General features: G+C 42.7%; 1 protein-coding gene across 19 annotated transcripts in view; it reads left to right on the top strand.

The window, feature by feature from the left end:
• celf2 (CUGBP Elav-like family member 2) overlaps positions 1-14292 on the top strand; it is a 210299-nt gene that overhangs the window by 139105 nt on the left and 56902 nt on the right. The gene's annotated exons all lie outside the window — the stretch shown is intronic.

Below are 14292 nucleotides of genomic sequence, written 5' to 3' on the forward strand. Positions count from 1 at the left end.
CCTGCAGAGATGCAAATTAAACTTTCTAGCACAGTTTTAACATCCAGAGGTTCCACCAGGACTGCTGGTCGTTCGTCTAAAATCTTCTCATTCTCTACTGTAGAAAACATGATTATTTTTAGTAGTTTCCTTTATTTACTCAGGTTTCTCTTGTTCAGATCACAGAACAAGAGATCAGCAGGACATCTCTATAAAAACAAGCTTATAGAGGCTAGCATGCAGCAGTTTGTTCTAACGAATGAGTGTCAGTTTGTCACTCAGTGTGGAAAAACAATCCTGACAGATTACAGCATCTTAAAAAGTCATAAAGGGACTTCCTCCGTCTCCGTCCTCTCACTAAGCTGCTTCTAAATGACACACATCCTGTTTTACTGTTACACTGTTCTCATTTAGACACGAAATTATTTGGCTTTTAATGAGATATAAAAGTCGTTAAACCAAGAAAAGACACACTGCTCTCCTACTTATTTCCTTGCTCTTCTGTACAGTGTTACTGGACTCAGTGGGTCAGATGGGCATTACGACTCTCTGCTCAGGGCGTCACTGTCCGGGGTGGCCACTGCAAAAACAGGAAAAACAATCATCTGATGTCATCAGACATATATTTATGTCTTTGGGTTAATTCCCACCAACCCAGTTTATTCTGCTTTATCCAACTCCAGTCCATTAGTCTTGAAAGTCCGGTTCGTTTGGTGAGTGTGAACACAAAACCAAACTAAAGCAGCAAACTTTGGTCCGCTTACAAACCTTCAGCTTCCTCCAGTGGATCATTGGATCGGCCTCCCGGGCGGTTCAGGAGGGAAGCTGGGAATCCCTCAAATTCCCCGTATGGAGCCAGAATGCTGCCACTTTCTGTGCGCAGAGGAAGCGTGTTAATTGCGAGCGGAATAAGAGGGTTAAAGTCAGCCTGTTGATCCGTCCGGTGATCCGCAGCTGGAGGAGAGAAGCAGCCTGAGGACAGAGGCAGCAGCAGGTTTAGGATTACAGGACATGAAATCGCCTCGGTAACGCCGTCCTATCCGCTCCGGTCAGGTAAACCTGCAACCTGCTGAGAGTCGGAGGAAATGTTCATCCTGATGCAGCTAAACTGAACCTTCAGATCCTTTGTCTGTACTCCTGCCAACATAACCAGGAATCTGTTTCTGTAACTGTCTACATTTATTTACTGGACAGTTTTATTTAGAATTTTCTTCAATATGTAAAGCATAATATTTCTCAGGTCTTGTTACAAATATTTGTGCAGAAACTGGTAAATATTTTCTTCTATCCTATTTTAACATATTTATGATCAAATCAGAAATAGATGTACTAAGGGACATGTTTCAAACTCATGGCCTGGGGGCCAAATCTGGCTCGCTTTAATATTCATGTGGCCCTCATAAAGTGAACATTCAAGATAACAGTTCTGTGCTAAAATATAATTTTATCATCAAATCGAAGCAGTTTTTCTCCTGTGGGTTTGAACAGCTTCGCTAGCTGGTTTTAGCACAACCTGAACACAATGACAGGCTTCTGCAGCGTCCAATCAGATCGGTTTTTAGAAGCAGAAGTTAAAACTCAGCGATCCATGGAGGATGTCGTTTGTGCGTCAGATTTACAGATGTACCAGAAACATGGAAATACAAAGGTTCCCAACGGAACAAACATTTAATAAATTGCATTAAAATTTGTATTATGTTGAGATTTATGTAATTACATAATGAAAATCAATCCAACAGCAAAAACTGCAAATAACAGAAGGAGTGTAAACCCTGATGGAGTTTGTTTCTGCTTGAAGGAAAGATCTGTGATGACGCTAATTTGTTCACCTGGGATGCAGCATTTCTGCAACAGCTTCGTACACGGGGTGCAAAATGTGTCTAGATTATAGGTCCATTTATCCTAATCTGCAGAACCTGTAATCTGTATTTAATGTTCTATTTTATAACTGAGAATCAGCAGAGAAAAAAATCAGGAATCGTTGATGTAATCCATCTTATTTTCAACGTAACCTTTGCACGGAGAGGCTCTGCAGCTTTTACATGTTGGCTGCGAGGCAGTTTCAGTTTAAAAGGCTAATGGAGCGGACAGAGAGAGTTTTATCGCCTGTAAGACAAACCGCAGGGCAACACGACCCACACGCCTCTTCTTTCTGCTTGTAGAAATTTCCACAAAGCATCAAACGCAGAAATCGGCGTTTAAACCAGGAATGAAAAGCTTTTAATCCCAGTTTGGAGGGTTTTGGTCTCATTTTGCTCCGTGCTGCGGAACCTTGAGGGAGCCGTCCTCTGAGGACCAGATGACACTGATCAACAGCTCAATATGTCCGTAATTAAAGCTGCACCGCATTCATCATGTCGGAGACGCACAACAATGACTCGCGGATGTCAGATCGTCCCGTATTGACTGAGAGATATGCTTTTAAATTGAATAAACCGCAGCGCAAGGATCAGCAGCATGTACCTGCAGCAGACACAATCAATAGCAACATAATAACGCAGAATTGATGCGGTTTTGTTTCTGATTTCGTCTTTTCATAAATGCTTCTGATTCGACGAGGCTGAAAAGGTTAGGGGGCGGGGCTAAAAGCCAGCGCTTGATGAGGAGTCGGGATTAATTGCTCAGAGAAACGTGGAAACAAAAGGCGAGCAGGCGGAGCGGGCCGAGAGCCGAGCCAGAGATTAGTGGAGCTGATGTACGGACGGACGGGGAAAAGGTGGAGTGGAGCGCTGCCGCTCGCCCGAGGCCAAAGCAATAAACGGGCCGCCGTTAAAAACCAATACCTGCTTATTAACTCGCCCACTCTGTGAGCTTGTAAAAGCCAGTGGAACAATGTTTGAGTTGGCTCTCTTCCCTTCCCTCGCTCTATCGCTCTTTCCAAACCCAAGAACTTAACAGGGAGAGATGCAATCAGAGTGGAAAGCTGGAAAGGGCCCAAACTGCAGAAAGGACGCTGGTTCTGGCAGTGGCCAGCGGCAGCCATGTTGGATTGGGGCAGGAACGCTCTTCATGCTGCCAGTCGCTGCACTTAAATGTGTCCAGATATGATTTTCATGTGTGCACACCTGAGATATTAAACAATATTTAGTCATTTCTCCAAATGCTGAGTAAACTTAAAACCTGCAGGATTTTTTCCTTTTTTAAATTTTTTTTGTGCCTATTTTGATGTTTTTTTGTAATTTTGACCAATTGTGAGTCTTATTGTTGCAGCTTTAGGCCCAACTTGAAAAAAACCTTAAAATAAGGAACCAGCCTGCAGACCTTTCTTCCATCATGAAGTAATAATCACACATCATGATTTATTCAGTTTGTGAACCAGCTGCCATGCATGGTGGTGGTGGCATCATGCTGTGGGCCTGCTAACATATTTAGGTTTCTAAATTGGTCTTTACCAGCCTGCAGCTTAAATGCTGTTTAAAATGCCTGGAATATCTTTAAAAATATTTTTTCCCCTGAAAAGCAACCAGTTTAAAACATTTTACCAATTTAATGAAACAGATAATCAAATATTCAGTTAGAATGATGACAGGAAATTATTAATGGCTGCAAAAAGCATGTTGAGGTAAAAATAAAGGAAAGGAAAAATTTAACTTTCTACACCTTTTGTTCTTCTTTGTCACCCTCCTCCTCTTCTTCTTCTTCTGTGCTTTGATTCCACATCACATCCCCCGCTTTTCTTCTTCTCCTCTCAGCCTACGCCACATGCTGCGTTCATGGGCCCACAAATAAACAGAAATGTCCACCATCAGAGCTACTCAGTCAGGAATGGGACTCCATACTTGCCGAACATTAGTGTCTGACTTCACCTATGAATTTCTGGAAGAATGGAAAAAAATTTCCAAAATATGAGTAAACCATTAAATAAATAAATACTTAAATATTTTCTGTTTCTATTCAGTATTAATGTCTTCTGACGACCCGTTATTAGCAGATAATAAAGCCGTTTTCTAGACATCTGTCTGCTTTGGGTCGGACTCTCCTCGCTTCGTTAATGCGCCGTCACGACGCAGCGCAGTATGAAAAATAAAAAAATAAAACGTAGAACAATAATGAGTGTTTGTGTGAAGACAAACGGAGCCGACTGTTTTCCAGCTTTCCCTGAACTTCTCCTAATGACCCGCTAATGAAGGTCGAGGGGGGTGGAGACAGAGTGTTGCCTGGAGAGCCATGTGTTCATCCCCACCACACACACACACACACACACACACCCCTTCCATAACCCATCTATCGTTGGGATTCATGCGCCGCCCCCCGGAGCGATTTAAAGCCATAAGACCCGACCCCTGCTGCACGGCCTGCCTGCCTCTAACACACACATCCTCCGCTTTCATCTGCAGAGAAAATATGCCTCTGCAGTTACTTTCACCTTTTTATTAATTTATTTTTCTAATTTCCCCCTCCTGATCCACTCCAACACACACACTCACACACACTCACGGCGAGTTAAAAGCTGTCAGCCTGCCCGTCAGACAAGGTTGTTTTAGATTTTCCACTAAATTGAACTCTTTCATTAGCAGCTGACAGATGTCTAAATGCCCCGTGTCCCCTGATAACCACCCACCCGGCTCCAGACGCCCATAGAGAGGGCCCCGGGGCCGCTTGTTCCCCATCTGAAGCGGGGTCGGAGGGAACACGGCGGGCCGGATGGGAGGGGGGAGCTAATCTAGGAAGTGTCCTCTAGAGCGCCCTCCAGCTTGGAGCGTTTCAGCCTTTTATCCTTGTTTTCTTCTCCATCTTCTTGGATCTCTGCCTCCATCTTTTTGTCCTCGACGCAAAAATAGAGAGAATCTTTTCAAGGATGTAAAATCCTGACGGAAAGCCGGGGAGGCTTGGTCACGTGTCGGGACGGGGATCACGCCGATCCTGTCCTTGACGTGGGCGGATCAGAGCGTGGGCTCATTAAAAGCCGCCTTCGCGCTGAGACCACACACGCCGGTCCCCGCTCGCCTTACCTTTCTGCTGCCGAGATAATTAGCCACTCTTCGGCAGCACAACGCAGGCCTCAAGGTTGTGTGTGTTCCTCCAACCAAAGGCACATCAAAGCCTCCCTTCAAAGCCGGCTGGATCTCAAGCAGGGTTAAGGTTTAAAAGCAGCAATTTACAGTCCAAAGACATAAGTCATTTAATCAGTCGGTTATTATTTCAAGTCAGCGGACAGCGCTGCAAACAGACTGTAAGTGATAATGTGCATTATCGGTCTCAGTGATGTGAGAAATCCGGTCCTTTCATGCGAAAGGCCCCGTGGTCGCAGGACCCCCGCTGCGCCGGGCTTTGAAGCCGACCCGAACACTTGCTTTGGAGACTCTGGCTGCGTTCACGCTGCAGGTCTGAGTGCTTATTAGATCTGTCAGAGGAGATGAAGGCCAAACTAAGTTAGGATGACACATCATTTGTCCAAATGAACAGCTCCTACTGTCACAAACGCCACGCTGACACCAGCGAACTTCAGCAATCAAAGCCAAACTTTTTAAATAGTCTTAATTAAACAGAACAAATAATAAAAGATTCACTTCTCCCCTGTTTGATTGTAGATAAATGGATGGTGAAATTGTGGAAAGCTCAGCTCACGCTGTGGGATTTTAGATATCATACATCATGCCAAACTGTGGAAACAGTTTATTGAGTGAGCCAAGTCACGCTGGAGGATGTGAGATATTGTAGACACTGGAGAAAACGATCAAGCAGGAGCTGATGGAAATGCTGTGATTATTGATATCAGACCCTGGAGGCATTTTTATCAGCTGTTGCCAGAGGATATTTATTTATTTTTCTTTTTAACTCATAATTTTTAAGTCGGTTCCTTGAATTAAACTGTCTAAACCACAGGTGTCAAACTCCAGTCCTGGAGCTGCTGCCCTGCAACTTCTAGATGAGCCTCTGCTGCAGCACCCGAACAGGTTAATTAGGTCAGTAAGGTTCTGGAGAACCGATCCACACCAGGAGGAGGTGATTAAGACATTTCATTCCAGGTTTTGTACCTGTGGCTCATCTAAAACCTGCAGGACAGCGACTGGAGGCCTGGACCTTTCCACCCCCTGGTCTAAGTGACATAAAAACTCAAATTGAAAGCAGTGAAAAATCATATTTAATCCAGCAAAAACTGAGGCATTTATTATCCCTAAGGTTTAATTTAGGGTGATTCACAATGAAATTAATATTTTTATATTACATATTAAAATATTACACCCTCTACTGATAAGCTAATGCTAAAAGGTAACATCAGCTAACTGCACTGCAGGAATAAAACAAGTACATCCAGAAAAAGACATGCAACGTTTTTAGCCGACAAGGCTAACACAACAGTGTTGTTCAGAAGTAATTTGACTATGAGGCTGACAGAAAAAGACAGGAGGGTGGCTATATGCTAGCTGCGCTAACGACAAAAGATAAGATGAACGACACTGATATAGATGGCGTACAGCGTACACGCTACGTTCTAAGTAAGCAACGCTACGTTCTAAGTACGCAACGCTTCGTTCTAAATACGCAACGCTTCGTTCTAAATACGCAACGCTTCGTTCTAAATACGCAACGCTTCGTTCTAAATACGCAACGCTTCGGTCAAAATACGCAACGCTTCGTTCTAAGTACGCAACGCTTCGTTCTAAGTACGCAACGCTTCGTTCTAAGTACGCAACGCTTCGGTCTAAGTACGCAACGCTTCGTTCTAAGTACGCAACGCTTCGTTCTAAGTACGCAACGCTTCGTTCTAAATACGCAACGCTTCGTTCTAAGTACGCAACGCTTCGTTCTAAGTACGCAACGCTTCGTTCTAAGTACGCAACGCTTCGTTCTAAATACGCAACGCTTCGTTCTAAGTACGCAACGCTTCGTTCTAAGTACGCAACGCTACGTTCTAAATACGCAACGCTTCGTTCTAAATACGCAACGCTTCGTTCTAAGTACGCAACGCTTCGTTCTAAATACGCAACGCTTCGGTCTAAATACGCAACGCTTCGTTCTAAATACGCAACGCTTCGTTCTAAATACGCAACGCTTCGTTCTAAATACGCAACGCTTCGGTCTAAATACGCAACGCTTCGTTCTAAATACGCAACGCTTCGTTCTAAATACGCAACGCTTCGTTCTAAATACGCAACGCTTCGTTCTAAATACGCAACGCTTCGGTCTAAATACGCAACGCTTCGTTCTAAATACGCAACGCTTCGGTCTAAATACGCAACGCTTCGTTCTAAATACGCAACGCTTCGGTCTAAATACGCAACGCTTCGTTCTAAATACGCAACGCTTCGTTCTAAATACGCAACGCTTCGTTCTAAATACGCAACGCTTCGGTCTAAATACGCAACGCTTCGTTCTAAATACGCAACGCTTCGGTCAAAATACGCAACGCTTCGTTCTAAGTACGCAACGCTTCGTTCTAAGTACGCAACGCTTCGTTCTAAATACGCAACGCTTCGGTCTAAGTACGCAACACTTCGTTCTAAGTACGCAACGCTTCGTTCTAAATACGCAACGCTTCGTTCTAAATACGCAACGCTTCGGTCTAAGTACGCAACGCTTCGGTCTAACTTCGCGAACTTCTGAACTTCATTTTACTCACATAATGTTTCAGTGAAAGCAACAAGGCTTCATTCTAACCATTTAAAGTTTAAATATCTTCATATTGTAGCGTTTGCTCCTGGAGAAAAGTGTGGAGTGTTTCTCTTAATATTGGCATGAAGTTGAACATTTTAGCTTCAACGCTGAATAATCTGACCTACTGTTATTTATGAGTTGTACTATTCCTGCATTGTAAATGTAATATCAAAAGGATTATTTTTTCTACCAAAATATTAGTTGGGTTTGTAAGAAATTATAATTCAAAAGAGAGAAATCTAGAAAATGCTGTTGATTTGGTGAAATATTGAAATAGATATTATCTTACAAATTTGAGTCCAGCTTGCATTTTTTATTCTTCCTATATAAGCTGCACATGTTTTTAAAACGGGATAATAATGAATGTTGTGTTCATGAAACCATCAGTTCTTCCACATTATATTTTTCTAATTGAAAACAAGAGAAGGAAATAAATATAAACTGAGCTGTTTGCTGTTTTCATTCTGATCTCTCTCTCCAGAAAACGGCTCAGGACTTAGAAAAGCTTTGCTTATTCTTTATTTTGTCATTTTTATTTCATTCTATTAATAATCCTGCACCAACGTTTTTATTTATTTATATCTTTGTTGGCCGTCTTCACGCTTCAGCAGCTCCGGCTTTTTGGCAATTCTGTTACTAATCTAAAAAGTATCTCCAAATTATTCATGAAGCATTTAAATAAACACTTTTATTTTGATATATTTCTCAAGGTTCTTGTTTTAAAGTGTTTAAAGAGCCATTTTTGTTGACTAGGAGCCCATTTCATCTCTGGCTTCATGGGATAGATGTGCTGTTTTAGAGGAGAGAATCCCAAGTGGTCAGTCATGCAGACACGCTGTAAACAAGCCCCCTGTTTTACCAAACACATTTGAAAGGCAAATAAATTTAATGCCCAATCTGCCTGCTTTAAATATTTATTGGTCCCACTCGCTCTCCACTTTCCCCAGCCGGCTTTTCCATCTGATGACTTTCCAAAGGAGAGATTTAAATGAGGGAAATAGAGCAGGATGCTGCTTCAGACTCCCAGAACCTACATGTTTATCTAAAGGGAAGACAAAGCGGCTGAGTCTGAGATTTTTAGTGTTTTTCTTTCACCTTCATCTAGTCTGAATTGCCTCGAGGTGCAGACTTGTGCAATCATCCCGTTGCTGTTCCAGGTTCACCACAACTGAAACCCATTGAAGAAAATTAAAGACAAAAGTGAAAGCAATAATATTTCCATTAAAGCTTCATATAAATACACCATGCAGTGTTTTCATGTAAAGTGTTTTCTGTAACATTTGTGTGACCCAATAGGAGTGTGGTGGTGTATTTCTCTCAGGGAAACAGCTCTGTTCCTTTGACTCTCATCCTGTTTGTGTCTGATGTCCCATTTTTTCAAAAAGCTTCATAGAGTAAAGATCAAACTTTAGCCGTCCTGCTGCAGAGATGCTTTCAGGTGCAGTGGGACACTGAAGGACTTTAGATTTACAGGCAACTGAATGCTAAATAAAATATTTCTGTTGAAGCTTTTCTGTTGAAAGGTTTTGAATGATTTGTCTGATATTAAACTTAGTTTGATCTGAATGATTTTACCAATTAGAAAAAGAATCGACTTTTTTCCAAGAAGGTGATTGGTTTCCATCAGCTCTGGTTGGTTGGAATTGGCTTTACTGTCGGAGAAGCTAACGGTTGTAGTCAGAGGGAGCCGGAGAGTCGTTGGCTGTTTGTTACGCAGAGCGTAAGCGGCGAGTTGGTGGTTGGTCAAAACGATGAAACTGCAGCAGCAAAGGATATTAAATGCTCCGTGTAGAGAGCTGTATGCCATCAAACATTCATGTGTTATAGCCTGGAGGATATTATGCAACAGGCTGAAGGGCTTGGAGCTCGGACAAATGGTTTCTAGGAAGGCTGACCGGTCGGCAGCGAGCGTGTGTGTGTGTCTGTGTGTGTGTGTGTGTGTGTTCTCGTCTGTAAACGCTGTCCGCCTCTTTACAAATTATTTAGGTCCATAAAAAAAACAGCAGCGGCTCATTCATCACACACATTCCCACAGCGGTGTCATTACAGAGGCTCATTATCGAAATCAATTCAATTAAAGGCTGTAATTGGTAGTAAAACCCAAACGCTACGGCAAGCAGGAAGGCAAACCTCCGCCACGTCACGCGCGTCCGCTCCTCTTTAACTACAGAAATATTAATAGTCTTCTTTAAATTAACTTCCCATCTTCCCTCTGCATGTTGGTGGCGCCGTTTAAGTGTATTGATTAGCAGGAGGAAGAGGATGGAGGAGACTGTAAATGGAGGCTAACGGTGTTAAACACTTAGCGGAGTCAGGGTGGAGGAGACGTGTCATAGCTAATACCAGATCCTTCAATCAGGCCTCACAGTCATGTTGGGTTAATTGTTTACCGAGCTAAATGAAGTGGGGATAATTAAGAGTAACTGCTGCTGAGGAGAGGCCGATCGTTCAGAACGCTTCGATTCGGTTTGCTAAACCACTCTTCATCTGGGACGGCGTCCGGTTCTGGTCCGGTTCCTCTACTTCTACTGGCCTGGTGGAAAAAACTCTCAAAATATGTTCCTCTTCTGCACCATCCCACTGTGAGTTTTAGAAAGCTTTAGAAAGCTCCAACCTCTGGGACAGCAGGCGAATTCGACCCAAATCCGACTTTTTCCCTGCAGCATAAACGGACCGATTCTGATCTTTTTACCAGAAAGATCCGATTGGAGCCGCAGCCATGAGTGGAATTATCCTGACGGTTTTCAAAATGTCTGCAGTCTGAAAATCACGTCGCATTTTACGCCGTCGACGTGCGTTGTAACTTTGCACCAGAAGAATCCAGACGTGGTAAATCTGGACGTAAAAAGCCAGTTTGCCTGTGGATTGTGGGTAATGGTTGTCATGGAGATGCGGTGACCCACCAGATGTCTCTTCTTCGGTTCTTTAAAAGATGTTTACACAGAAGATGAACTTTTAAATTATTTCTTTGGGACAGGAGATGTTTTCTGGTCTTTCCTGTTTTGAGTAGTGAAACAAATGAACTTCATATTTCAACGAAGCAGGAAGTTTGATTATAGAGTTTATAAAAACTATTTCTACTCTTTTTTAACTTATTAATCAATTAGGATCAACAACATTTCACTTTTATGACAAAAAATTACAGAAAAAAGCTTTTATTATGAAAGTGAAAATAATGACCATTAAATAAAAATATTTAATAAAACGTTTTATAAATATTTAGTATTTCCACATGAATTTGTCTCAATCATCCTGCAGTTTTCTTCCATTCACCCTGATAAACTCAAGTTGGTATAGATCAGCTGTGAACAGGTCTGGGCTTTGACTAGGCCAATCCGATCTACACCTTGTTTTTTCAAATCATTTCTTTGTTGCTCAATGCTTCGGGCCGTCAACCTGCTGGGAAATAAATAAATACTTTTTATTAGCACTGTAAGTAATTAAAAAAGTTTTTTCCAGGTTTTTAAAAGTCGTTTTAATTTTATTTCCAGTTGAGAATAAATGAACTGAAGTCAGATAAAATATTCTATAATTTCCGGTGTGAAGTTAGCGAGCATTAAACCAGTTTCTTTCTCTACGTTTAGGACTTTCTGTCACGTCTGACTCTGTATCTTAAGAAGCTGAAAGCATTTGGTTTAAAAGCGTCAGGAAGAGTAAAAAAAGGACTGAAGGTGTTGAGAGGAAGTGGAAGCAGCAGGATTTGTTTTAACTTCCAGATCCATAATCTCCAAAGCAAACTGCGCCGGCAGCCAGCAGGCCACTGGAACGCCGAGCAGACCTGAGTCGATCCAACAGGATTCGCTCTGACATCAACATCTGGGTCTCTTTGAAGCTTTGATCAGCTCACATGACAGCCGCACACTTTAATCCGAGCAGACACACGTTCGCTGGATATTTTTAATCTAATTTGCAATTCCTGTGAATCAGAAAGCAGTGATTCCTCCTCATGGAGCAGCAGCTGATGAAGCTCACGTGTCCAGGAGAGGAACAAGCACAACAACCAACAGAAAACATGGATTACAAACAAGCGACACAAAAACTTCTCATCATTTCTGGGCTGAGAATCTATCGACCAGTTCCTAAAACCTGTCAGACAGTTTATTTGCTGAGTTACGCTAATAAAAACATTCCTGTTCATCTGCTGGTCTCCAAGTTGGAAAGATTTGTCTAGAAATCCAACATGGCTGCCCCTCCTCCCCCCGGTACTTTAGATTAAGACTGCAGTGAATTAGCAGATCGGATGTGAACATTTTAATTGAATTTGGACCTGATGGATTCATCATCATTTGTTTCATAAACTGGAGGTGAAGCGATGAACCGACATGAATGGAGAAGGCGGTCCAGGTCCCACCAGAACCTTTTTTCTTTATAGAACGTTTCTGAATACAGCTTAGAATAAACCTGGTCTATTAAATAATTGTCAGAAAGTGTATATTTGTATAAAAGAGCAAATCTCTGCAGATATTATTTCCAGTTCAGTGATGAATCTCATCCTGCTGGAGATGTTTCTGTTTAGCGAAGTGAACAGGTGCAGCTTGGTGGACGTGTTTGTCCTGAAGGAGACGTGATGAAGCAGAGAGTTTTCTGAAGCGTCCTGAGCGGTGATGACTGTCTGGAGGTCATTCGTGTGGATTTCCACGCCTTGCTGGGTGTTTTCCCCTTCCAGCTCCGGCTCCGTGTGTGAGCTCGGACGCTCTCCGTCATCGATATCGAGCCCCGACTGCGAGGGCCATCTGTCTGACTTTGACCCAGCGGCGCTCCGTCACACCTTCACCGCAGATGGACGACAACGTGTGTGTGTGTGTGTGTGTGTGTGTGTGTGTGTGTGTGTGTGTGTGTGTGTGTGTGTGTGTGTGTGTGTGTGTGTGTGTGTGTGTGTGCGTGTGTGCGTGTGTGTGTGTGCCTTCTGCGTTGGGTGGCTGTGTGTGTTTGAGAAAGTCTGCGTTCATATTTGGTTGCTGCCAGCGCCGGGCGCACAGATGCTGCAGCTCCTCCTGCTCCTGGACCAAGTGACCTTTGACCTTTCCAAGCACCGGCGTCGAGCAGGAAGACGTCTGTGAGCATTAGCCCAGAAGCAGCAGCTCACATTTAGGAGGTGAGGCGCTTCCAGAACTACTTAACGGAGACGGTTCATCAGCCGGTCCAACAGAACCAGGAAGGTTCCTCTGATGCTGCTTCACTGGACGGTGCAGCTGGCAGCATTTTACTGCCCCACATTTTAATTTTACTCAGATTTTTGGGTCCACAGTTTGATTCAAAATCGATTTTTGAGTCAAAACGATTAATCATAATAATTTCTGCTGAAAACAAGGATGACAAAAAAGGTCGAAGTGATGAAATGTTGCAAGTTTTATAAACCATGAATAATAAATAATAATGAATAATAAATGAATAAACCAGAAACGTTTCCTGAAGAATCCGATTCAATCCCAGACTTCTCACCAGTGCAGATTTTGCTCTTTCAAAGGAAATGTTGAGTCGCAGCAGCACAAATCCAGATAAATGAAGCTATTTATAGCAGCCATTATTCTCAGCCATGTAGTTTTAACCAGTAACAACACGGCGGCTCAGCAGCTCATTATTACCAGTGTGAGCTGGGACCAGGCTGCACATTAATATGGAAATTAAATCCTAATCGATTTTTCCAAGGTATGCATTTAGCGTGTTTTCCTGCAGCGCTGGCCGCCGCGCATGCTGCAGCCTGCAAGACGATGATTGAAAACAAATGGAGACACTTCAGCTGAAGAGCACCACAGATGCACGACGAGCCGATAATCAGCTCCTTAAAGCTCCCAGAAACTTTAACTTCATTATAATCAAACTTCAGGAAATTACTGCACAGCTGCCGCCCCTTCGCTCCACTCTTTTCAAAAACATTATGCAAAATTATCTTGCAGTGGCTTTCAACGTATTAGAGCCACTGTAGGTTTTTAAAAAGTACGAAGAGAAAATTTGTACATTTGCTAAAAATTCTAAATATTTTGAGATTAATCTCAGAAATGTTCTAAAATAATCATGAAAATTTCTGAGATTAATCTTAGAATTTCCAAGCAAATTTTTGATTTGGCAACATTTCTTCATTCTTTCTAGAAAATGTTTGATTAATCTTTTACAAAGTATCAACGTTTTAAACTTTTACATTTCTCTTTTTTTCGCCAAAAAAATTCTGAGATTAAATCTAAAATTGTCTTGAGTATTTTGCAGAAACTCTTTGTTTGTTTTTTTTATGGACAATGGCCCTGATACTCTGCTATACAAATCTGCTGCATTTTTGTCAAGCCTTTTTTCTACTTTTCAAGCTCAGAACATTTTTTCTTTTATCTAGAAATGTTCTGAGCTTCTTGGTGTAAATTTGCTCTTGTTTTTCTATCATCAGTGGCCTGACTACACCGCTGCAGCTCTGGGGGTTTATAATCATCTCTATTAAGGATTTTGTCAGGAATCTGGTTTGGTTTGGAGTTTTTCGGGCAGCTGCAGGTAAACAGGAAGTGGATTTCCCCCCGCTGTAGAGATTTTTTTCTGTATTTTTCCAGCAGAATGCCAGCGCAGCATCCGGTGCAGTTTGAGGCCCGGCGTTCGCCGGCGCGCAGCGAGAACCTTGAGGTTCTGCCGCTTCCTGCTGAGCGCATAATGAATGGCAGGCTGCGGCTGCGGGCCTGCCAGGCAGGAAGAAACAGCACTGTGGAATTGTGGGATAGCGGAGGAGAGCCTTGC

This window comes from Xiphophorus maculatus, chromosome 17 (genome assembly GCF_002775205.1).
Source record: "Xiphophorus maculatus strain JP 163 A chromosome 17, X_maculatus-5.0-male, whole genome shotgun sequence".
Classification (NCBI taxonomy): Eukaryota; Metazoa; Chordata; class Actinopteri; order Cyprinodontiformes; family Poeciliidae; genus Xiphophorus; species Xiphophorus maculatus.